Below are 23,846 nucleotides of genomic sequence, written 5' to 3'. Positions count from 1 at the left end.
GATTGGTTGTTGTTTTTTTTAAAATAATTTTACTACCTACCATGAGAGCAATCATGTCACAATTATTCTTGTACAGGGGCCACAATTACATATGCACCCATTTCTATAGGATAAATAACTAGGAACGGCATTGTTGGGTCACAGGATGTGAACATCTTTGCCTTTATCACACTATTTTCCAAGTGGTTCTACCAATTTTCATGCCCAGTAGTGTATGCAAGTTTCTGTTGTTTCACATCAGAATTTGTTAGAAAAGCACTGTTTCTCTGGGTATCAATAACTGTATCACCCTTTGGTGCATAGCAAAGTGCCCAAAACATAGAATTTTACAACAACCATTATTTACCAGATTACAATATATTGAATTGGAAATTTGGGGATTTTTAACACAGGTCTCTTCTGGGCTCATTCATGAGCTTGAAGTTCATAGGCAGGTGAGCAAGGGCTGGATAGTCTAGAATAATCTGGTGGAGTGTATTTTCCAAAAACAGCCACACTAATATACATTCCATCTCTTATGTTTTCCTTACCATGCAATACTGACACCCCTTCATTGAACTGAAGTCCATAGTTCCTCCCCTTGAATCTGGATGGGCCTGTCCCTGATGCATTATTTCCAAGACTGGGTTAAAAAAAGTCTATACAGTTTGTACCTAGGTCTGTTTCTTGATATGGCTGTTCTTCAACCAACCAAACATGCTGAGAAGAAGTCCAAAATGGACCATACAGAGAAAGCACTCTAAGAGTCTCCTGTGCAGAGGAATTGACACACCCAATCTGCATTAAGCATCAACCACCAGGGAAGTTGTAAGTCTTCAGATGACTTTAGCCTGCAGCCTTTAAACTGCCCCAGCTGACAAACAAAGCATAGTTGAGCTATCCTTGCCAAGCCATGCTCAAACACCATATTCTGGAAAAAAGTAAATGTTGTTTTAAGCCACTTTTGGGGTGTTTTTTAACACAACCTGAAATGACCAAAACAGATGGCCTCACTCATATGTCTGGCAGTTTGCAGGCTGTTGACAGGAAAGCTTCACTTCTACTCAAAGTGGTGTCTCAGAGTAGAGGCTCATTCACATTTTGATTTTCCATTTCTAAGCACAGAGAAAGAGAGCAAGTGTTCAATGCATAGGCGTTTTGTAAGTCACAGCCTGTATCACACCTACTAATGTCCTATTGACCAAAGCAACCTACCTCCACGTCTATACCTTGGCGGAGTGCCTTGGCCATGGGCTCTGAAAGGTACAGTATGCATTCTGAAGGCATGTGACTTCTGACACCAGGTCAAAAGTGACACAGTTAACTGCATATGCGCTTTCCTTTCTGTATAAGTACCATAGATTTCCTGAGATAGGCCTAGAAGTAACTGTGAATTTGGAAATTTTTAGAGGATCTAATCAGTGCAGGCAGCTTAAATGTGATATGAATAAAAATCAGAGATATTCAGGAGATAATCAGATTATAAGTGGTCATATAAAATAGGTCTAAGGAGTCTTATGGAAAGCACAAGTTCTTGACATTTTTCATACTCACAAAGCTTATTGTGAATGTATACTAGAGTAGGACATTATGAACGCCAGTCTAAGCCTTGAGCTATGACATAATCTGACACTTCTCTGTTTAATATTGTCTTGACTGGGAGGCAAGAAAGCTGCTATCAATTTATACAAGGGACTTGGAAAACTCCTTCTGGATGTCAAAAATTCAGGTATGAATGAAGATGTTATTCCACAGTTTCCTCCAAGGTGTAAGGAACTTCACAGAGAGCCAGGCATTTGTGAAGTTAAAAAGCCTTTCAACTATAAAGGCACAGTCACCCAACCTGGCTTACAAAAGCCTAGGCTGTTTTCCTCGGGGCATTTAAAAAATGAGATTTTGAAATAGATATTTACAACTGTGAGGTAAGTCTAATTCAGATGAGGCTGAGACCTGTGCTTCACAGAGGTGAAATCAGGGTGGTTTTCTATTCCCCAAGAGAGATCTGATGAGATAGCATTCTGTTAGAGGAGGATGAGGAAGGTACAATAAATCTGAGAAAAAAGTAGGGGAAATAAAAGCTCTGGAACATAGGATGAGCATAGATGGGGAATTTTATAAAGCATCACAGTGATATGTTCTGAGTATTCAGAGTATAATCAAAGGAAAATATTCTGTCAGACCACACGAAAGTACCATTTTTGTAGAATAAAATTTTTTAAACATTCTGTATGTTTAATCTTAAAAATTAAGGGCAGGGCTTCCCTGGTGGCGCAGTGGTTGAGAGCCGCCTGACGATGCAGGGGACACGGGTTCGTGCCCTGGTCCAGGAAGATCTCACGTGCCGCGGAGTGGCTGGACCCATGAGCCATGGCCGCTGAGCCTGTGCATCTGGAGCGTGTGCTCCGCAAAGGGAGAGGCCACAACAGTGAGAGGCCCGCGTACCGAAAAAATAAAAAAATGAGGGCAAAAAGATGTACTGATATAAAGCGTTTCCTCCATGTCAGTTTTATGAAAAACAGTAATCCCCAACATCTGTGGAGTTGCACTATTCTCTTTTTAATGTTTCTGCTGTATCCATTTGGTTTGCAAGGCAGATCCTTACGTGTCTACCTGTAATATGTACTTACATAATGATAAGTCCTTAGCCAAACCAAGTTTGCATTACCCATCTATTACAAATGAATGTAAAATATTAGTGATTAATTAAACAAATAAACAAAGATGTTGACAGCTGCCAAATGTTCTAGAAATATTCCTACTGTAGGAACTTGTACTGCAGAGTATGCTAAGCAGATCCTAGCATTACATAAATTGTCACTGCATGGGACAGAAAAAGTCATCATAACAGGTATGGGAAAAAGAAATTTGGTGGTAATGGAGACAGATTCATAATAAGCAGCAAAGAAGTTTTGATGAGAAATCCATTCCATCTCTGCATGACGCACATACCTACGCTTATATATACCTATAACATTGGAATATAAATAAATGCATTGTGTTCAGGATCAATCTGATTGTTACCAACCCACAAGCTCTTGGAACTTATATGAACATAATTGATAGAGGCTGTTCTACACTGAAGCTTTTGACATCTTATGGGAAATTCAAGGGCCTATCAACAGAGGAGATAAAAGAAAAAATATAGTTGCTCTTCTAGAATTTCTATAGGAATATAAAGAAGCCTTGGATGGTTAGTTTCTCATATAATCACATGGAAACAAATATAAATAACAATTATTTTTGAAAGTAAAAATCAGTTATAATTAAAAAGTGCTAAACTTTATTTTATGAAATCCATTGAGCCTTTTTAGAAATGGGAAATTTCCATATGTAGTTGTCATAGAAACAAGACAACTTCATGCTTTTTCCTATTCTGGATGCTGGTATTAAATAAATGGGCCATATCACAGGTCTTTGATTTTCCTCCAGTCTTGAGTGGTATTTGATCTCATCATCACACATTGTGAGAATGCTATATTAGAAAAAAATTACATCCTCTGATGGGATATACTTAAAGAATGGATACATTGTTCTTCATTAATAATAGAACCTCTGAACTACCAGTGGCCCTTCGATCTTTTCAGTAATATGAGACAAAGAAACATAGAACACTGAAGAATATGTTTTTAAAAAAATCATAAAATTTCCAACTCCAGCATCTGAATCTGTTTGGAAAAATGACCATGACAGATCATGTTCGATATCCCTACTACAAATCTCTGGATGGTTCTCAATCTTTCTTATATTAGATACACTCCATAGACCTTTGATCAACATTTACGGGGAACTCTTGTTCTGTTCTGTGCATGGAGTGCACATTGATGTTACAGAAATCCAAAGTACCCATCAGGGCTCTCAATCTACTGGGGGCACCAAACTCATCTACTACTACAGATCTTCATCAACTTATGATGGAGTTACATCCCAATAAACCCATTGTAAGTTGAAAATGCATTGAATACACTAACATCAAAAATCATAGCTTAGCCTAGCCTCTATTAAATGTGCTCAGAACACTTACATTAGCCTATAGTTGGAAAAATCATGTAACACAAAGTCTATTTTATGATAAAGTGTTCAATATCTCATGTACTTTATTGAATGCTGTACTGAAAGTGAAAAACAGTATGGTTGTAAGAGTGCAGAATGGTTGTACATGTATCAGTTGTTTATCCTCGTGATTATGTGGCTGACTGGGAGTTGTGGCTAGCTGTCATTGCCCAGCATCACTAGAGAGTATGGTTTATCATACAGCTAACCTGAGAAAAATCAAAATTCAAAATTTGACATATGGTTTCTACTGAATGCATATTGCTTTTGTGCCCTTGCAAAGTCTAAAATTATTAAGTCAATCCATTGTAAGTCAGGGACCATCTGTGTTGTATAAATACACACTTAGACACACATGTGAGCCCAATTGCCCTCTGTCTAATAGAAGTACAGTGTTTTAAATGCAATTTCAGTGGAAAGGAGATTTAAAGCCTCAGTAGTCATGTTCCTGAGTTTCATTTGGGTGGATGAGAAAGCTAGTAGGAAACAGCTGCATAACACAGGGAGATCAGCTCGATGCTTTGTGACCACCTAGAGGGGTGGGATAGGGAGGGTGGGAGGGAGACACAAGAGGAAGGAGATATGGGGATATATGTATATGTATAGCTGATTCACTTTGTTATAAAGCAGAAACTAACACACCATTGTAAAACAATTATACTCTATTAAAGATGTTAAAAATAAATAAATAAAAACTAAAAAAAAAAGAAATGAATCCAAGGCATATTAATGCTTTTTAACTTACAAACTGTGTTTTTTTATGGTTTAAATTTGTTTAGGAGAAACGAGTGAAAAAAATAATGGATACATTCTTAAATAGAATAACTTCATCTCTCTTTTCCTGTATGACTCTTCTCAGCTTCTCCTTATACAATTATGACCACTTTGTATTTGTCTGAGTATTTTCCTCTTTCCTTCAATGTACATGCTAACAGAATTTCTAATTTCATTAGAAAAGTTCATTAGCAATTAAAATAGGTATGAAGTTCAACAAAATATTTTGTTAACTATGGAGTGAGGTAAAGCAAATGTTTTTTCACATTGTAATGGTTTGATTAAGACATAAATACATAGGTTGAAATTGAAATTTTTAAAAATCCTTGCATTTTAGGTAAACTTATTTCAGTTAAGAAAAACTTAACAAATTAACCAAGAGATCATATTTCAGTAGCAAACAATAAGTTTATTAACACAAATTATCTCACTTTGTTCTGGTTATTGATTTACTGCCTTTGTGCCTCTAATTCATAAATTTTCTCCTGCTCTTTGCAAATGGATCTGAGCCCTTTATATACTTTTCCCTTTGTTTTTCCATAGATGATGATGGGATCTCATTGCAGGGGGAAGGGTTTTGCTTCTTGGTTCTGGTGCTCTCTCACCAGTCTGCTGCACTACTCAAAGCTTCCTCAGCACCTGATTCTTTCCCTGCATGGTAGTCAACATCACCCAGTGGCCAGTGGCTTCTGCCAACACTGTCCTTTGGGCAAATTGTAATATAGTGCTTTCAGTGAGACATTGCCCTGGGATCAATGTTCTTAACATACTAGAGGGTGGATTTCCAGCAAACTATACTTCCTTACTCCAACCTCCTGTTGGAATTGATAATTCTTCATAATAAATTTCTTATATTCCTATAATTGTGTAGTTTCCCTCTCTTATTTGGACCCAGAATGATAAGCTCTCCATGATATAATTGTAGAAACTCTGGTTTGGACTGATCAGTGTTTCTTAGAGAAGAGCTGAGTCAGTATCCCCCAAACCAAACCACCCATAATGTTCTTATGTAAAGACCGCAGGTGTTCATTCCATTTTTTCAGGTAAGTTCATTCTTTACGCTTCATTGTTGGGTCTGGGCTTTATAACCTGTCTGAATCCATTGCTGGCTTTTGATCCAGAAATAATTGAAACCCAGAATTTCTGTGGTATCTTGACTTTCCTTTGCAGGGTCTACTAAGGTAGCTATTGCTGCTCCCATCATTCAGATAAATACCACTATTTTTTTTTTCCTTAAGAAAACTGTTTAACTAAATAATAAAAGACAAGAATAATTGATGGGTAAAACACTTTACCCTACATCGTAGCAATTTGGAAAATACCTGCCAAAAGGGAATTACAAAAGTAAATCAAAAGCAAATATATGAGTCACATGATTCACAGCAGATGAAGTCTTAGAGGAGATTAAACAGCTGGGTTCTGTGCTTTCCAGTCTATAGTCAGCTACCCTGAAAACCAGAACAGTTAGACATTCAGAGAAATACCATACCTTAGGCAATGAAGATTAAGGGAAAGAGTGGGCCACCAAATAATTCTCTCCATTATTATCCTCAAAATCTTATACTTAAGGCTTCTCTCTTGAATTAGTAACTTATATGCATGCCTTCTGTTATCAAAGCCAAGGTAATGCATAACTGAGAATCATTCATTCACAGAACAGAGGAATTCAAGAAATCTAAGATTAGGATTTAGGCAAATGATAAATATGAAACAAACATCTGTAGTCATAGTTAGCCTGTGAGACATAGTGATCAAATTATGCCACAAACAACTATGTAAAACCATGAACCAAGATTTACTTCCCTAAAATCAGAGGAGTCCATGATACCAGAGAGAAGCAACCCAAACAAGAAAGGTGGAACAGCTAATATATCCTTATTCACTGTATTGTTTGGCCTTTTCATGTTTGTTTGATTGTTGATCTGTCAAAGTATGGAATAATGAGACAATATCTCATTTGAATTATATTTCTTCCAGTTTATATCTGTGGAGTTAAAGTATAAGATATTGGCTAGGGAATTCTGTGGTAGTCCAGTGGTTAGGATTTCATGCTTTTACTGACAAGGGCCCAGGTTCAAATCCCTGGTCAGGGAACTAACATCCCACAAGCCATGTGGCATGGACAAAAAAAAAAGAAAAATATATTGTCTAACTACAGGGCTTTGAGGTGCTACAGGCCTAGGTTTGAATCACAGTTGTGCCATTTATTAGCATTTTGAACTTGTTCAAATCAGGGAAATTAGTTTTATACTTTCTTTATATTTGTAAGATAAAATAATCAAATATATTTGTAAGATAAATATATTTGTAAGATAAAATAATAAAACCTATCTCTAGTTTTTGTTGCATGGATTTAAATCTGATACTTGTAAAACCATTCTTTGTTCAGCACTTTCTATAGCATACAAGCACAAAAAATGATTTCTGTTACTGTCAATAGTATTATTAGTTAACATTGCTTCATTTATTTACATGATATTTATATTACAGACAGAATTGCTCTTGATGCTCTAGAGAATATATGAAATTAATTAAAATCACTTTGGAATGAAAGCTCAGCTATACTTATCCACATTCTATATTGTGTAATCTATTTGCATAATTATAAACTATAAACACATTTATAAATGGAATATTAGCATATCCCCTAGTGACTGCCTCTCTAATGTCAGTTATTTTACTGAAGTTTTGCATGGAATCAAATAACAGTAAATTCAAGATTGAGCTCTAGATAAATATTTTTAGAATGTGTTTGAATTTTGCAGTGGACTTCATTTCAAAGATATTCTACTGTAAAATCCAAAATATTTCAATTGTCACATAGAAGGATCTGCACAAATATGTGGGAACTATTGGTAATGGTTAGAATTATAGCCACAGTTTTTGGTTAAATCATAGTGCAAGAAAAGTTAAGAAAAATAATTTAACAGAGTTGTACTTAGGCACTTGAGGAATACTGACATTTAGAGAATGGGGACAAAAGAGGCAAACATAAGTACCATCAATAAGAGAGTTAACATTATATTATATTGTGACAACCAGTAGCAATCACTTCAAAGACAGTAGAAGTAAACAGAAGTCAACAGAAAGCTTAATAAGAAAAATTAGGATCAAGAAAATGTTATTCACAAATGTTAGCGAGGATGTGGAGAAATTGGTCCACTTTTTTTTTTACATTCCCACCAACAGTACCATTTTACATTCGGCACTGTTGGTGAGAATGTAAAATGGTAAAGCCACTGTGGAAGACAGTATAGTGGTTCCTCAAAAATATTAAAAATTAAAATTAGCATATCATCCAGTAGTTCCTCTCCTGGGTATATACCCAGAAGAATTGAAAGCAGGGTCTAGAAGAGGTATTTTTACAACCATGTTCATAACAGCATTATGCACAAAACCTAAAAGAAGAAAGCCACCCAAGCATCCATTTATGGATGAATAGATAAGCAAAATGTGATAATACACATGGGTTATTTTCCTACATTTAAAAGGAAGGAAATTCTGAAAGGGGTCCAAGATGGTGGTGTAGGAAGACCCACCTCCTCTCATGGACACACTGAATCTACACCTACATATAGAGCAATTTTTCTGAAGAACTGAGGGCTAATTGATAGCTTCTGCACATAGAGGGACCACATAGAAATGGATAGCAACAGTGAAGACACAGTATTCATGGAAACCCCACCCATGACACAGTGACCTATAGCAAGGAGGAATATCACTGAGGGGCCCATTGCAGGCATGCCTGGCAAGGGACACAGCTGGCAAGGGACACAGCTGTATGTGTGTGTATATATAATATATATTGTTTTATATATTATATATATATTATATTTTATATATATATATATATATATATCAGTTAAAAGGGTGCCTATACTATAAGGGAAGGAAGTCCCTTTACCTTAGAGCATCTGCCAAATGGTCAGGAAACTGCTAGAACTCTCTCCAGGGTCAGAGGCACTGGTGAGCACCATTGTTTAAGTCCCCTTGGGATCCCATTTCCATCCATATCTGCTCCATCTCTACCCTGCCTGCTAAAACTGCCTGGTGTATGTAGTTTACACTGGGTATCCTCTCACACAAGGCCACTCCTTCAAGATTGGGAGAAGTAGCTGTTTTGCTTCATTCATCAACACAAGCACAGAAAATCAAACAAAATCAGGAAACAGAGTAATATGTTCCAAATGAAAGAAGAAGATAAAACCCCAGGAAGAAACCCTAATGAAATGGAGATAAGAAATTTACCTGTTGGAGTGTAAAGCAATGGTGGTAAGCTGCCTACCAAACTCAGGAGGAGAATGGATGCACTCAGAGGAAACTTCAACAAAGAGAAAATAAAAGAAGAACCAATTAGACCTGAAAAATACAATACCTGAAATAAACACTACACTAGAGGGAATCAACAGCAGATTAGATGATACAGAAGAACAGATAAGCAAATAGAATGATGACAATCATCCAAGCAGAACAGCAAAAAAAAAAAAAACTGGCAAAAGTTAAAGAGAGATTCTTAAAGGTAGTAATTACAAGAAGAAAATTGGATAAACTACAAACACATGGAAGCTAAATAAGATGCTGCTAAACAACCAATGGGTCAATGAAGAAATCAAAGAGGAACTTTTTTAAAAATACCTTTAGACAAATGAAAGTGGAAAAAAAAAAACTTTCCAAAATCTGTGGGATGCAGCAAAAGCAGTTCTAGATATAAGTATATAGCAAAACAGGCCTATGTCAAGAAACAATCAAACAAACAAAAAAAATCTCAAGCAATCTAAATTTACATTTAAAGGAACAAGAAAGAGAACAAGTAAAGCCCAGAGTTAGTAGGTGAAGAGAAATAGTAAAGAGACAAAAATAAATGAAATAGAGACTTAGAAAACAATGAAAAGGATCAATGAAACTAATAGCTGGTTCTTTGATAAGATAAACAAACCTTTAGCCAGACTCATCAAGAAAAAAGAGAGAGACCCCAAATAAATAAAGTCAAAAATGAAACAGGAGAAATTACAAAAAATACCACAAGAAATACAAAGGATCATAAGAGAACACTATGAAAAATTATATACCAACAAATTAGAACACCTGAAAGAAATGGATAAATTCCTTGAAATATATAAGCTTCTAAGACTGAATTATGAAGAAATAGAAAACCTGAATAGAACAATTACTAGTAACAAAATTGAATCAGTAATCAAAACTCACAGAAAGCAAAAATTCAGCTTCAAATGACTTCATAGGTAAATTCTACCAAACATTTAAAGAAGAACTAATACATATCCTTCTCAGATTATTCAAAAAAAAAAAAATGAAGAGAAAGGAACCCTTTCAAACTCATTCTATGAAGCTAGCATCACCCTCATACCAAAATCAGACAAGGCAGCAAATACACACAAAATTTACAGGTCAATATCCCTGATAAATATAGATCCCCAAATCCTCAACACCTCAACAAAATATTAGCAAACCAACTTAAGCAATACATTAAAAGAATCATACACCATGATCAAGTGGGATTCATTCCAGAGATACATGGGAGTTTTAACATCTGCAAATCAATCAATATGACATATCACATTTGCAAAATGAAGAATCAAAGTCACATGACCATCTCAATAGAGGCAGAAAAAGCATTTGACAAAATTCAACAACGATTTATGATAAAATCTCTCAACAAAGTGAGTATACAGGAAGACTACCTCAATCTAATAAAGTCAATATATGACAAACCCACTGCTAACTTCACACTTAATGGTGAAAAGCTGAAAACTTTTCCTATAGAATCAAGAACAAGACAAGGTTGTCCACTCTCACCACTTTTATTCAACATAGTATTGTAAGTCCTGGCCCCAGCAACTAGGTAAGAAAAAATGCAAATTGGAAAAGAAGTAAAGCTGTCACTGTTTGCAGATGACATGATACTTTATAGAGAATATCCCAAAGATGCCACCAAAAACCTACCAGAACTAATAAATAATTTGGTAAATTTACAGGATACACAATCAGTGTAAAGAAACCTGTTGCATTTCTATACACTATAATGTTATCAGAAAGAGAAATAAAGAAAAAATTCCATATAATTAATTTAATTCAAGTATTTCATTTTTAGCTATTTTGTAATTTTCAAGCTTTACATAGCTGATAGAAATTTAAAATAATTTTATAGAAATGCAAATAAATTACTCCAATAGAGGCTCTATTGACTTCCCATTTTTTCAATATGGGAGAATCCAGTTTTGCTTCAATTTATACATTCATTTCAATATTTCTGATCTAAAAATGTGACTTTGTTTGGATTGTTCTTTTAACTGGGTGCAATACCTTACTGGTTTCCTCTTAATAGTGGGTTAAATAAAATCTTTAACATGTTTATTTTGTATCTATGCGTCTCATGATTTTATCTTTTTTGACAATGTCTCTTTAATAAAATAGGGCAGTGAGTAATAACAATAAGGAAAAGGGGGATAAATTGGGAGTTTGGGATTGACATATACACACCACTATATTGAAAACAGATAACCAACAAGGACCAACTGTATAGCACAAGGAACTCTGCTCAATATTCTGTAATAATCTAAATAGGAAAATAATTTGAAAAAGAATAGATATATGTATATGTGTAGCTGAATCACTTTGCTGTACACCTGAAACTAACACACCACTGTAAATCAACTAAAGTCCAATATAAAATAAAAATTAAAAAAAAAAGAACTTCCCACATGAATGCACTCCCTTGACTGCCAACCAGACCCTTACACCAAATCCCTGCCACCTTGTTAATCTGGTGAACGTTAAATGACGCAGCCGTCCAAAGCCCTCTTTCCCCATCCTTACCCTTGAAGCCCAAAACCCACCCTAAAAAGCAGTGTTATCTTTCTTTGCACTGAGCCCCCAAACTGGAATATCAATAGCTGCCAGAGTTAAAGATGTTTATAAGAATAAAATATCTGCAGCCAAAAATTTTAGCATGTAAGAAAGAAAGAACATGGAAATGAAAATAAGACATATATACACACTTTTTGTGATCATCTAATCGAAGTAAACATCCGTTACCCCTGAGCGAGAGCCCAAATAAGGACTTTATTAATTCCTCTTTGCTAAATAGTCATTGGAAAATGTTGAAGTAAGAGAGGATTGTGTGACACCAGAAAAATATTATTTTGATTTAAATATTGTAAGATTACTCATCCCATCTATAAATGATCTTGCTTCATTTAAAGGTAGATGTTATAGGACTACCTTCCTATTTTAATTCTCTAAGTTACTTTTGATATGGTAATACATTGTTAGAAAAAATATATAAAGTAGGTTAGAATTAATTACATGATACTTTTTCCTCATTTCATGCAGAAGTCTGCATTGTCTTTCTAAGGTAGCATTCATTTATTTTCTAGAAGTTGAAGAAAAATTCAAAATGTTCCATTATTTATTCTGATATGTGAATATGAAATACACTTTTATCTGTCTCACTATTTATTGAATTGAAATCTCAGTGGGGGAAGTAATTTCTAGCACTCTGGGAATGAGAGTGTTCATTAAAGAATTAGGGAAAGATTCTTTATGAATAGAAACTAAAGTCTTCTGGTATATACACAAAGCTCAAAGAAAAAAAATGTAGGTGTATGCATTGATAATATAATCAAAGTCTTGTTCAATTTAAATTTAATAAATATGAATATAATATTAGCATAGCGCACATTGACAGTCTTCTGTGTCATAAGCTAAAAGTGACAGTGACAAACTAGAGTAATACAAATCAGATGAACCAAAATGGAAGCAATGTTATAATAAGACTTATTGAAATATCACGCATATAACTCTACCAGAAAATTAAAGTTGGAAAAGCAGTGATTCTATCTCCAAGAGAGTTTGCTTTTTAATGTAATAAATTCAAACCTTGTTCAGTATTTATTCAAAGGGAGTATTTTAAAGAGGTTCCACACACAGCCTCAAACACTGATAGAAGGTAGAAGGTTGGTGCTTTTCCTTGTGAACATCTGGAATAGCAGGTTCTAAAGGAGAAAATAAAAGAAATACAAACCTGAAATAAGAGAAACACTTGATGTGGTCAGAGAACAATTTCAGTAGGAGTGACTGAAGGACAAAACTGAAAGGATACTGGTTGTGATCTGAGACTAGACTGTTTGAATTTAAGAATTCAGGAATGCTTCAGCCTCAATTAATTTCCATTGCCTTCATGAAACCTTTATCAATACCTTGATATAAAACTGAAGTCTTATTGTTGCTGTTATCTGTTGTTTCATTTGGCAAATGTTTTTTTTTTGAGTTAGCTTATATCTTTATACAATAATATATGTGTATATATATGTATATATATATATATTCTGATATTCTTTTGTGTTTTACCCTTTATTTAGAGGAGGGCTCTGGCTCAAACAGATTTGTGTTCAAATCTGACCTCTACCATTATCTAATTCTGTGGTACCTTCTCAGTTATGAAACAGAGCATTTGCACATTTACTGCCTTGAACTAGATGTCCCAAATTGTGTTTTAAATGCCTGTCTAGATGTGGACTAAGCATTTTATTTTATTTTTTTAAATTTTTATGGGACTATAGTTGATTTACAATGTTGTGTTAGTTTCAGGTGTACAGCAAAGTAATCAGTTATACATATACACACATCCACTCTTTTTTTTTTTTAAGATTCTTTTACCATATAGGCTATTACAGAGTATTAAGTAGAGTTCCCTGTGCTATACAGCATGTTTTTATTAGTTATCTATTTTATATATAGTAGTGTATATATGTCAATCCCAATCTCCCAATTTATCCCTCACCCCACTTATCCTCTGGTAACCATAAGTTTGTTTTCTACCTCTGTGACTCTACTTCTGTTTTGTAAATAAGTTCATTTGTACCTTTTTTTTTTTAAGATTCCACATATAAGCACTATCATATGATATTTGTCTTTCTGTGTCTTACTTCACTCAGTGTGACAATCTCTAGGTCCATCCATGTTGCTGCAAATGGCATTCAGTTGTTCTTTTTAATAGCTGAGTAATATTCTATTGTATATATGTACCACATCTTTATCCATTTCTCTGTTGATGGACATTTAGGTTGCTTCCATGCCCTGGCTATTGTAAATAGTGCTGCAGTGAACATTGGGGTGCATGTATCTTTTTGAATTATGGTTTTCTCTGGGATTGCTGTGTCATATGGTAGTTCTAGTTTTAGTTCTTTAAGGAACTTCCATACTGTTCTCCTTAGTGGTTTTACCAATTCACATTCCTACCAACAGTGTAGAAGTGTTCCCTTTTCTCCATACCCACTCCAGCATTTATTGTATGTAGATTTTTTGATGACGGCCATTCTAAGAATTTTAAAAGAACTTCTATTTTCTTTGTTTTAACTTTTTAACTTACTTGTCATGACTGCTGTCCGAAAAATATTTAAGAAATATTCTATCTCCAAATTAAATTGAAAAAGCCAGGAAATATTTTATTTTCTTTTTCAAATTAACTTTGGTATTGAAAGTGTTGAGCATGTGTTTATGGAGAAAGTTCATTTTTAGGTTTATTAGAACAATGTTTTCACTGATGCCACATAACATATGTTGCTTTAAATAAATACTTAAATGTAATCTGAGCGTGATACAATAACTAAAAACAACTGCTTAATAGTATGGGTATAACTGACAAATCGTGATATATGAAGGTTCTTCTTAAGATTAATTATGAGCAAGTATTTAACACATAATAATTTAAAAATATCCTTTGTATTGTGTTACACGAGAGCTGATTTTTGTGAGTAAATGGCAACAGAGTTCTGCACACCTGGACTCTGTTCCCAGCTCTGTTCCTTCTTGGAATGCAACCTAAATCATTTAACTTCACCTTCCTGAGCCTCAAGTTTCTCATCAAGTTTGTCTTCTGAATCTGACTTTGCAATTAAAAAAATAATTTACATGAAATGTCATTATAAAAATTAAACCACAAATGAACAATGCTCAGCAGAGAGCATTAACATGTGAGATCACTATTTTGTTTTCTTTTGATATAAAAGGGCTTCGTTTAGAGCACACTCTTAACTAATGGGAGCTTGTAAATGTGCCAATTACAAATGCTGTATAATTATACTCAGAGTAGGTTAGGTTTGGGGTGTCAATTTCCTTTTTAAGAACAACCACCCCCAGATATTGAGATTACCATTATAACAATATTTTCGATGAAGATATGTTTTTTTAGAAGGACTAAGAAGAACAGATAAATAAAAAAGAAAGATATATCATACTCTTGGGTGAATTGCATTAATAAGGTAGTATTTCAATTTTATGTCAATAAAAAACTTCATGTGAGCCTTTTAGTAGGGAAATGAGTTAATTTTTAGAAAAAACAAATACAAATACCTTCAAAAATGTAAAAAATAATTCAAAAAGATACATGCACCCCTATGTTCATAGCAGCACTATTCACAACAGCCAAAACATGGAAACAACCTAAATGTCCATTGACAGATGAGTGGATAAAGAAGATGTTGTACATATAATATATACAATGGCATACTACTCAACCATAAAAAAGAATGAAATAATATCATATGCAGCATCATGGATGCAACTAGAAATTATCATACTAAGTGAAGTAAGTCAGAAAGAGAAAGACAAATACCAGATGATGTCACTTATATGTGGAATCTAAGATATGGCACAAATGAACCTATCTACAAAACAGAAACACAGACATAGAGAACAGACTAGTGGTTGCCAAGGAGAAGGGTGGGTGGGGGAGGGATGGCCTGAGACTTTGGAGTTAATAGAAGTAAACTATTATATATAGGATGGCTAAAACAACAAGATCCTACTGTATAGCACAGGGAACTATATTCAATATACTGGGATAAACCATAATGGAAAAGAATACAAAAAAGAATGTCTCTATGTGTATAACTGAGCCACTTTGCTGTACAGCAGAGACTGGCACAGCATTGTAAATCAACTATCCTTCAATAAAGAAAATTTTAAAAATGCAAAAAAAATTGTGAGGTGAATATGCTCTACTGGTTAGTAAAATGTTTTAGAGTGATAGTATATGTAAAAAACTGTGTTGCTGGTACAAGAGCAAACACACTAGTGGAACAGATAAAAACAACCAGAACAACAATCTAGCACACATTACAATGAGCAGCATGATGGTGACATTTGAAAACAGTGGGTAAAATTCTGAATATGACACATGGTGTTGAGACAAATAGTTAATTATTTAGATACACGGAAATGTAAATGTTTATATCAGAGCATGAAATAGCGTTAGTTACAGGTAAATTAAGGAGTTAAAAATTAAGATAAAATATAAGAAGCAAATATAAAATTAGACAAGTGTAAATTGGTCATTAAATAACAAAAATAAAGGATGAAATTAGTACAGTAAAACACTTTAAATATCTTAAATGGAAACAGTAAATACCATACAATCAAAATAAGACATTTAAAAGAACATAACTAAAACTAAATGTGTTGTCACACATTTGACAACAAATTATCTTCAATAATAAAAAGAGATTTTATTTTTGTGTATTTCTTTGGTAAATTTCAGCAGAAAGGCACAAGTCAATGTAAAACAACATAAAAAATATATTTTTTTCAAAAAGGGAGAAGGAGGAAAGAAAGACAGAAGGAAGAAAGGAAGGCAGATAACTAAAAATTACTAGTAAAATTAAAAATTTATTTTCCCTCGTAAATTTAATGAATATACATTTAAAAATGAGATTCTATTTTTGCCTGTTTAATTTGGCCAATTTTTAAAGATAATCATTGGTGTTGGAATGAACGACAGCCATGCCTATTGTCATCTTCTGTTTGGGAGACTACTGGTTCAAAGTTTCAGGGGAAGGTGCCGTTTGAAAATGTATATGAAAATATTTATAAGAAGTATAACTTTGACCCAGGAATTTTGGTTGAAGAATTTTAACCTACTCGACAAGACATTTATGTTATGTAATGTATGAACATTTATTCAATTTTTATTTCTAACACATAAAAATACAAAACAACCTAAATGTTAGATGTAGAAGGACTTGGATAACAGTTGATGATACATATATGAGAAACAAAATCTTTATATAAGCAAGGAAAGTAATGATGTTGATGGCGAATACTCTAAGCAAGGGTATTGAATTAAATGTTTAGAAGTCATAGTAAAACTAACTTGCATTCACAAAGAATGTGAAGGTAGAAAGATAATTGACACATATGCAGGACTAATAGTGAAACTTGGCATGAATTAAATTGTTCCTGTGTATTACCCATAAATTAATGAAAAAAGTTAACTGTGTTGGTCTTTATGTAAAATTTAGTCAAGGGGCTTCTTTTTTTTGTTTGTTTTTTGTAAAGGGGCTGTTTAATTGGAGATCTAACAATGTTTTGATAAACCTCTTTTTCCCTGATGAATTTTGCCAAATTGATAATTAAAATCTTTACCATAGATAGAATCCCATGGTGAGACCTGCATTATGAAAAGAAAAAATATTCTAGGCAAGAGGAAATCAGCTGATAAAAATTCTATATCGGGCTTCCCTGGTGGCGCAGTGATTGAGAGTCCGCCTGCCGATGCAGGGGACACGGGTTCATGCCCTGGTCCGGGAAGATCCCACATGCCGCGGAGCGGCTGGGCCCGTGAGCCATGGCCGCTGAGCTGGCGTGTCTGGAGCCTGTGCTCCGCAACGGGAGAGGCCACAACAGTGAGAGGCCCGTGTACCGCAAAAAAAAAAAAAAAAAAAAAAAATTTATATCAAATTAATCTATCTGACATGCATTACCATAGCAACAAATGAATCTAACCTGTCTGTTGTTGGCTTTGTAGTCTTAGACATACTTACAATTATGAAATTTTCCTTCATCAAATGGTGCTAATAGGAATCATCATGGCAAATTTCATATGACTCTAGTACTTTATGGACTGCAAAGTGAACACATGAATTATTGATTGTTATTCTCATAAAAACTCCTGTGAAGCAGTCAAGATTGATTTTATAGCCCCACTTTGCATATGAAATAAATGAGGCTCAGAATATTTAATCAACATCCAAGCCACAAAGATAAGAAGTGACAGAAATGATACCATCCCTCCTCTTTTTATCTAGTTCTGACCCTATTTATCATGTGGCCCTTTTGAAGATAAGTTTATGAGAATTCAAATTTATGCTTCATGACATAAATGAATGGATAAAAATGGTTGTGCACATGCTTGTGTGTGTGTGTGTGTGTGTGTGTTAGATAGTTGCCATTAAGTAGTTATTAAGTAGCTTAATTCAGTGTTTTACAAATTTTAATGAGCAGGCAAATCACTAGGGGATTTTGTCAAAACGAGTAATTTGCTTAGAAGTTCTGAGATGGAGTATGAAATTTCACATTTCTAGAAAGCTCTTTGCCTATCCATGGGCCACACCTTAAAAAGCAAGGTCTTAATTCTAATTGTGCTTTTTTTAAAGAATGTCTAAATAAGCAAGGAAAAAAAAATCTTCAATCTAACCATTCATGCTTTTCTCTCACTCACTACAATGAAAGACATTCTTTATATTACAACCAAAACACCTAAAAGGCACATTTAAATATTTAATTTAATTTTTACCTATAAGCAATGTCATATCTCAGGAAAATTATTAAAGTTAGAGAAATCCCTCAGTAAAAAATAGTTACTTAAGATGTAATTACATTTGGATTTTTCACAACATTTGCTATCATAGCTCATATTTGAATTTTTCACCTGTTGGTTTTCACCTAGAAACTTTAAGAGTTGATTTTTTTTCCATCTAACCCATAGGAACAAGGATGACAGTAGTTCTTTAAAGCTATTTTGGTACTGGAATTTATGCTTAAGTATGTAGTTCCTGTCTCCAGGAGAAAGAATAGCTTCAATTTTTTCCCTGTCATAGGTGATCCTAGCTTGAGATCCTTAAACTTATATTTGGATCATGTGACCTTCAAGCCCTCTTCATAAAATGAAAGTAACATTTTTATGTAGGAAATTTCCTTTGTACTGAAAGGCATTTGTGGTTTACTGCTTGACTTCCTGACAAAATTATTTTTGTTATTTTGTTTTCCTAATATTTTTTTAACTTTAGAATAGTTTTAGATTTATGAAAACATTGTGAAGATAAAATAGAAAGTCCTTATATACACCACATTAAGTTTTCTGTACTGACAAGTTACATTAGTATGGTGTATTTGTCACAATTTAATGAATCAATATTGATACATCCTTATTAACTAAATTCTGTATTTTATTCAGATTTCCTTAGTTTTGGGTATCTAAAATCCTTTTTTCTATTCCAGCATCCCATTCAGGAAACCACATTACATTGAGTCTTCCTGTCCCCTTAAGCTATCCTTAGCTGTGACACTTTCTCAGACTGTCCTTGTTTTTGATGACCTTGAAAGTTTTGAGAATGACTGATATTTGTAAATAATTACAGGTAGTTATGCCTAATTAGATGAAAGAGATTTGTCTGATTTTTTTCTCATATTTAGGCTGAGGTTATAGGTTATCATGGTATGTTTTTATGAACATTATAAAATTACCTTAAAGCAAATTGCAGTTGACTTAAATGTGTATTTATATTTTACCATAATGATGTCTCTATATGACTATGACAATGAAATACATAGGAGTGTTGTGATTCTTCAAGTCTCCCACAAAATTGTATTAGATCAAGTCAGTAGTGTAGATCACAATTTACCCCCGGATGTCAGCACCCATAAATCCACCAGATGGTCTCAATCTCTATTACAGTTTGAATGCTACTAATGTTACTAAATTATGTTACATGGGTTAAGCCAGTGAAAGCAGTTTTTGATGTCTATCCTGAAACTTTGAATGAGATGTAATTCCCAACTCTTCCATTGTTCCCTGAGTGTAAAAGCTGCATTCTTTCTTCACAGCTGCTTTTCCTCTTTTATTTTTGTTTTTAGTTTTGTTTTTTGTTTTGTTTTGCCGCTTGCTGTTGCTTGATTAAAGGGTTGGAAGAAGTATGAAAAAATAAGTGAGAAAAAGGCTAATTGATACACTGTGGCATTTGGATATTCTTTTCTTATCAAGGAGTATATATCCCTGTATTTTTACATGGATTATTGGCAGGTTTCAACAGTTCCTGGTGGCTTCTGACTTGTCCGAGAAGGGCTAAGTTTCCATGTATTTGCTAACTTAATTGTTTCTAATCTTTGAGTCAAATAAAGGAAGGCTTGATAGTATATTATTGCTAACCATGAATCCAATTATGAATATGTATTGTGTTAGCCAACTGCTCCCTCATATGTTATCTAGGACAAGTGATATATGAATCAGTTCATATAGGAACAGGAACTATCCGTTCATATTCCTATTCATATAGGAATAGGAACCAATAGGAATCGGTTCCTATAGCAACTGAGCAATTGTACTAGAAAGAGCAGCTTCCACGGGGGCCAGCTAGTTTGCTTCTGTGGAGTCATTCTTAGAGGTTTGGTCTAGAGTCAGCTCCTTTGGCCCTTCGAGTAATCACGTCAGTACCTAACACCCTATAACTTTCAATCAACCTTTGTTGAAATAAGGCTGCATAAAAAACAACAAAAACTCCTCAGCGACATTCAACAATAGCATTTATTTTCACATTGCTGGGGGTCAGTAGGGATCCTGCTGACTTGGGTTGGGCTTAGCCTGACAGCTCTTCTCCAGGTGAATCACAGTCTGAGTGGCACGGTAGCTGAGGCATGTTTTTCTCATGATAACAGAAAATGGGTGAGAGACCGACTTTAATCACACAATCGTAATTCTAGTCAATGCTTATGTTACATCTAATAACATCCCACTGGTCAAAGCAAGTCACATGCTGAGCCCAACATCAAGGAGTGTGAAATTACTGTAGTTAACATGGCAGAAAGTGAGACTGCATAATCTAGCTGGGAAGCAGGGAGTGAATGGCTGAGAACATATTCCAGTCCATCATACTATATGAATCTCTTTTTACAAAAATAGAGCAGTTTAAGTCATATGCAATAGAACACTGAATAATAAAGAACACTTTTTTTTTTGTAAATTCAGTATATATTAAGATCTTCTCTGTATTAACTCCATTCTCATTAGTTTATGTGTCAGGCAATACACTTTCTCAGGGAGAAAATAAAGAGTGGATTGAACACCAAGATGGGGGGAAATGCATTTTACGTAGGGAAAGTATTAGTGAGCCCCTCAATAAGAACCCTTGGGTAAGTAGATCAGTTTGAGGAGGAACAGACTCAGATGCTAAAGCCCCTTGTTTGATGATTTGAACTATTAACCCCTGACAGTTGGCACCACAACTTGGGGCTGCAATATTAGTTTTCTCCAGCCCTAATCCTATCTGTCTTTGGCTGTTTCAAACTTGTTTTGCTGAAATGCTCCTAGCGTACCATACAGTCAGGAATACACTGATTAAGGCAGACTAATTGAGTAGTAAAATGTCAAAGGCCATTTAAATGTCAGTTTTCATGCCTTTTAGAGGTTGAGGACTGCCACTATTGATGCTGTTTCTTATGTGTCATTGGGTAAGGGGTTGAGAAGGAAGATAGGAGGAATTACTTTGAGGGAAAATGGTATTGTCTTTCCTCTCTAATTGCGCAAAGGAAAATAATGATATTAAAAAAATAGTGAGATTGTTTGCATTTTGCTACTGAGAAGTACACAGAGATGACGACCATCATCATTCCTTTTCTATTTTTGTTTCTAAGCTTTTGTTTTTCCAATTTTAAAAAGACATTTTACAGCACGACAAAGGCTGTTAAACATCACAATACATAGATCTCCAAAGGTTAATGTTTTTTGATCTCTGCAGTTACTTTTAGAAAATTATTTCAGTTCTTAGAAGGTGAACTGAAAGTATTTATCTGAATAGTTATTTACCCAAGTTATTGATTAATTTGTCATTTAAGTTTGAGCTTTGTTTTTATTTTTATATATTTTAAATTATTGTTTATCATCTTGAAAGTTTAAAAACATTTTTATGCAGAATCATTTTTTTACTTTTCTGTGTCCTTTTTCCAACTTCTCTTCCATGTGTTCCCAACAAGTAGAAATGAACAATATGTGTCTCTATTTCCTACTTAGCTATAGATTATTATATACATTTTGGAATTGACAGTGTTTGGGGTTCTTTGCCTGTCTTATCTACAAACCAGTTTTGACAGATCATTTGTAATCATCAGTGTATATCCAGGAACTATTTTCACCTTCCAGGTTGCTATATCTTATAAAACTTTGATGCAAAAAATTATATATATATATATATATATATATATATATATATATATAATTTTCTAGAAGTATCTAATATTACATCAACTTGTAAACCTTAAAAATTAAAGTTTAGAATCCAAATTAAATTTTGTAGAATTAAAAATTCAGCAAAAAGCATTCAACCTTAAAACAATTTGGTTTTCTTATTATAAATGGAATTTCAAAGTCCATTACTCTAGTTTGACCCAAACCTAGAAAGTCAGACACATATCAAAATAGTCAGCATCTCTTAAAAAATTTATTTCTAGACTTTTACTTATTTTTTGTCAATTTATTTATTATTCTGATATTAATAAAGATATATGGCAGAGCTTGATTTATTAGATGATTACTGTTCTTCATAATTTTTGCATAAAGTTTGTCCTCAAATAACTTAAACCCTTTATTGGAAGTGCATAAATAGTACTGTAAGGAAGTAGCTTTATATTTAAAGAAAGTATTAGAGATCAATAATCTTGCTGAACTATGTCTTGTGTATCTGTATTTGCCACTTTTTGATAAATTTTCCATTTATCTATTCAGTTCTTTGTACCTTCCATCAAGACTTGTAACGTGGAGACATTGGTAAGTGGTGCTGTGCGTGGCCCTGCCTATCAGTGTCAAAGGCCAAATAAAGGGAATCTGAGAAGATAATCTTAGGTATATGAGTCTCCTCTTTTTGGTCACTATTCCCATTCAAAATGAGATCTTGGAATTTTTTCCAGATTTTCTTTCTGAAGAGTTAAGCATTTAGGCAAAACCTAACCGAAGTCTCAAACACTTTGATTCTATGATTCCATTTAAATATAGAATACATATCATGAAAAGTAAGATGAATTACAATGAAAGAAGTAGATAATATGAAAATACATATTAAATAAACAGGTAATAACACAAAAAGCAGCCACCATTTATATACTTCATTCCAAAGCAAACTAGTTTGCAATTCCTCAAGGGTAACCACTGGGCTTCTGCATTTATTCCTAAATCATGACTTTTCTACCATACTCTGATAGGACTCCCTAACCCCAGTCACTCAAGTTGGGATCCCAACAGGCCAATATATTTTTTGGTATTCATCAGATACATTTATAAATTCTTCTATTTTTGTGTGTGAGAGAGAGAGAAGTAAATATTTTTCTTAGAGCAACACGTCAGGAAACAATGTTATTTCTTACCAGGTTTTAATTATCCAGACTTTTTTAAAAGGCAAACCAAGGGAAAGAATTAATAAATAGAAAGATGTTATGGTTTGTCTAATTAAAATTCCTCTGTCATGCTAATAAACCTTTACTGAAAATATGTATGGGCATTAGATAACTGTATAAACAATGTACTAACTGAACTAATAAAGTGTATTTTATCTTAGCTCAGCTTCGGTGGGACTAGGATATCCTATTTAGACCCTCCCATGATTTAATAAAAATGCCTGTCCTGTTCTCCAAGAACTTAACTAGACAGAGAGTGAACTTTCTTTTCCCCTGCTGGGATCATGGACTGCAAATCAGTTTTCTCTGCCCAAAAGTAATCACCTAAGCCAGTGGTTATGTGAGACTAGGGTAAAATGGAAAAGCTGTAAAAATTAATGAGCCTACCTGATGCCCAAGCTTTCAGACCATAATTCTGGGCATGAGAGAATTGAAGTCTTATTTGGTCAGGTAGGGTAGAGTGCAGTGTATGCTAGTGTTTTTGGAACTTTGTTGTCTGTGGACTACAATTGCAAAGTGCTTCTACCTCTGCCTGCAACTACAAAAACAAAAGTTAAAGACAAAACAAAAGACACCATTAGCAGAGT

Source organism: Stenella coeruleoalba, assembly GCF_951394435.1.
Source record: "Stenella coeruleoalba genome assembly, chromosome: 13".
NCBI lineage: Eukaryota > Metazoa > Chordata > Mammalia > Artiodactyla > Delphinidae > Stenella > Stenella coeruleoalba.
Note: the sequence above shows the minus strand (reverse complement) of the source record.